Source organism: Ovis canadensis, chromosome 2 (assembly GCF_042477335.2).
Source record: "Ovis canadensis isolate MfBH-ARS-UI-01 breed Bighorn chromosome 2, ARS-UI_OviCan_v2, whole genome shotgun sequence".
NCBI lineage: Eukaryota > Metazoa > Chordata > Mammalia > Artiodactyla > Bovidae > Ovis > Ovis canadensis.
The window spans coordinates 236,425,829-236,430,073 of NC_091246.1; positions in this window are offsets into that span (position 1 = coordinate 236,425,829).

The following is a 4,245-nucleotide window of genomic DNA, read 5'->3' on the forward strand; positions in this document are numbered from 1 at the left end:
TCCACTTCATGAAATATTAATTTGTCAGCAGAAGGGGATGGGACAATAAACAAGTCCAGGTAAATATCAGACTTTAGATGATAGATTCTCATAGACAATAATAAGCACCACGAAGAAAATAAGACCTAGTGATGTGATGTGGAGGCAAAGGGAAGGGAGAGGAACTCTCGATTAGGATGGTCAGCTCTCCCTGAGATACTGTCAAGCTGAGACGAAGCTTAAGGAGCCAAATGTGCAAGATCCAGGCACAGAGTGTTCCCAGTGGAAGGGACAGCGAGTAACAAGCTCTGAGAAAAGAAAGCTCTTGGCCATGGTGTCTGGAGCAGAGCCAGCTTCGTGGGAGCTGTGTGAGAAGAAATCTGAGAAGTGGCCAGGGGCTGAATAGCACAGCCCAAGGGAAGAACAGGGCCATCACTTTCCCTGTTTGTGAAAGGGTGGGCGGGCAGAAAATTCAGCAGGAATGGGGATTGTAGCCTGACGGTGTGTGAAGTTCACCGTCAGCAATGCAGAGGGTAAATAAGGTCATCAGAAACAGCTCTCTCGAAAACTAGGAGGTTACTGCCTTGAGCAAAGTCACTTAGCAAATCTGAACTCTCTGAACCCATGTAGATATCACCTTCTCCTTGCTCAGGTGTACTGGAAAGACCATCCTAAAATACTATTTGAAAATAATGTGTTCATTGTGGTTATAATGAGTAAACTATACAGCTATAAAGCAAAGAGTGGAAGAGACATGCCAAATGAAATATTTCGTTCAGATGATACCATAAGGAAATACTTGGTTGTCTCTTCAATGTTATAATAACATTTTTAGAGTACAGGAAATCCATTTGGGGCTTTTAGGGTATTAAAGCATATATTTGCAACTAGGAAGAAATGCCTCAAACTTGTAAAATAGAAAGCAACTTTGATTCTTATTCAGAATAAAGCACCATGAGATATAACGTCGGCAATTTGAATTAATAGGTTATCACTTTACAGAAGTCTAAGAGATTTCAGGAGAGCAGACAGGATTAAATGAGCATCCAGCTGTTCATCAGTTGATTGAGTTTGTTTTTTTTTTAATATTCAGTAAGTGTTAGAAACTGTTATAAAGACTCTCAGTATGAACCAATCTCAGAGAAATAGCAAGACACCCGCTTTATGAATTTTGAGCTCAGCATGATTTCCAACTGGCTTATATTCCTTAGGAGATAAGTTGTTCCCCAAATAATTAAGCACTTACATCTTTAATGTGTTTTTGCAATCTGGCCTAATGATGTGACAGGGGGAATGGTCAAAGTGTCATATGGCCCACGGATACAAAAATTTCCCAAGTGGCCAGCTGTCCTTCTGTCAAAACTACTCTAAATTGTTTATCAACTTGTGTGTTTAGTTTGTCAGTTTCTGAAACTCTGAATTATTCTAGAAATGTTTTTTAATGTTTCTATCAAGGGTAGGAGTTCTCCATAGGTATAAATCTTTGAACAATGGTCTCTTAGATATGATATCAAAAGGACAAGCAACAAATGGAAAGACAGATGAAAACATCATCAAAATTAAACTTTTTGTTATTGCAAGTATATCATTACCAAAATGATGAGACAGTCTATTCTAAAATATTTTCAAATTATACATCTGATAAGGGGCTTGTATGTTGAATATATAAAGAACTCTCACAACCCAATAATAAAGAGATAACCCATTTGAAAATGAATAAAAATCTGAATAGACATTTCCCTAAAGGAGATTTACAAATAGCCAAAAACCACATGGAAATATTTTCAATATTATTCACATTCAGTTCAGTTCAGTCGCTCAGTCGTGTCTGACTCTTTGCGACCCCATGAATTGTAGCACGCCAGGCCTCCCTGTCCATCACCAACTCCCAGAGTTCACTCAGACTCACGTCCATCAAGTCAGTGATGCCATCCAGCCATCTCATCCTGTCGTCCCCTTCTCCTCCTGCCCCCAATCCCTCCCAGCATCAGAGTCTTTTCCACTGAGTCAACTCTTCACATGAGGTGGCCAAAGTATCGGAGTTTCAGCTTTAGCATCATTCCTTCCCAAGAAATCCCAGGGCTGATCTCCTTCAGAATGGACTGGTTGGATCTCCTTGCAGTCCAAGGGACTCTCAAGAGTCTTCTCCAACACCACAGTTCAAAAGCATCCATTCTTCAGTGCTCAGCCTTCTTCACAGTCCAACTCTCACATCCATACATGACCACAGGAAAAGCCATAGCCTTGACTAGACAGACCTTAGTCAGCAAAGTAATGTCTCTACTTTTGAATATGCTGTCTAGGTTGGTCATAACTTTTCTTCCAAGGAGTAAGCGTCTTTTAATTTCATGGCTACAGTCACCATCTGCAGTGATTTTGGAGCCCCCAAAAATAAAGTCTGACACTGTTTCCACTGATTCCCCATCTCTTTCCCATGAAGTGATGGGACCAGATGCCATGATCTTCGTTTTCTGAATGTTGAGCTTTAAGCCAGCTTTTTCACTCTCCTCTTTCACTTTCATCAAGAGGCTTTTTAGCTCCTCTTCACTTCCTGCCATAAGGGTGGTGTCATCTGCATATCTGAGGTTACTGATATTTCCCCCGGCAATCTTGATTCCAGCTTGTGTTTCTTCCAGTCCAGCGTTTCTCATGATGTACTCTGCATAGAAATTAAATAAGCAGGGTGACAATATACAGCCTTGATGTACTCCTTTTCCTATTTGGAACCAGTCTATTGTTCCATGTCCAGTTCTAACTGTTGCTTCCTGACCTAAATACAGATTTCTCAAGAGGCAGGTTAGGTGGTCTGATAGTCCCATCTCTCTCAGAATTTTCCACAGTTTATTGTGATCCACACAGTCAAAGGCTTTGGCATAGTCAATAAAGCAGAAATAGATGTTTTTCTGGAACTTTCTTGCTTTTTCCGTGATCCAGCGAATGTTGTCAGTTTGATCTCTGGTTCCTCTGCCTTTTCTAAAACCACAAATCAAAACCATGAGATGCCACTTTCCACTGGGGAAATGGTTATTATCAAAAAGATGGATAATAGCAAGTGTTGTCGAGGAGGTGGAGTATCAGAACTCTCACACACTTCTGGTAGAAATGTAAAATGAGGCAGCTTCTTTGGAAATAGTCTAGTAATTCCTCAAAATGTTAGACATAGACGGGACTTCCCTGGCGGTCCAGTGGTGAAGACTCCATCTTTCCAGTGCATGAGTTTGGGGTTTGATCCCTGGTCAGGGAACCAAGATCCCACATACTCCATGGCATGGCCAAAAAAATATCTTAATCACCTAGTTATAATGTGACCTAACAGTTTCACTTCTAGATATCTGAAAAAAAAATAAAACACATCCACACAGAAACAGATTTGTATGTTCATAGCAGTATTATTTGGAGAAGGCAATGGCAACCTACTCCAGTACACTTGCCTGGAAAATAACATGGGCGGAGGAGCTTGGTAGGCTGCAATCCATGGGGTCGCAAAGAGTCGGACACAACTGAGCGACTTCACTTTCACTTTTCACTTTCATGCATTGAGAAGGAAATGGCAACCCACTTCCAGTGTTCTTGACTGGAGAATCCCAGGGACAGGGGAGCCTGATGGGCTGCCATCTATGGGGTCGTACAGATTCGGACACGACTGAAGCGACGCAGCAGCAGCAGCAGCAGCAGTACTATTCATAATAGCCAGAAGTGAAAACAGTCCTAATAAGCATTAGCAGATAAATAGATAAATGGATATATCATTTATCCACATGGTATATCCATATGATTCAACAATATTTGGTAATAAAAAGAAATAAAATACTGATTCATGCCATAATATGGGTAAACCTTGGAGATATCACGCTAAATGAAAGCAGTCAGTCACAGGGATCACATACTGCATGATGTCTTTTATAGGAAATGTAGGCAAATCCAGGGGCACAAAAGAAGATTAGAGGTTACCTAGGGATAGGGATGGAGCGATATGAGAAGAAATGAGAGTGATGACTAAATGGGTATGCAGTTTCTTTTTGAGATGATGGTATGTTCTAAAACTGAGTGTGGTAATGGAGACAAACCTCTGTGAATATACTTTAAACCATTCACTTGTAGACTTTACAAGCGTGACTTATATGATTATATATGGCATTAAATTATATCTCAAAAAAAGCTATTTGCTCCACATTATTTTTACTTTGTAAAAAACTACCTATTTTATCAGACTATAGTGAGAAATTTTATTTATTTATTTATTTGCCACACTGCAGAGTGTGTAGG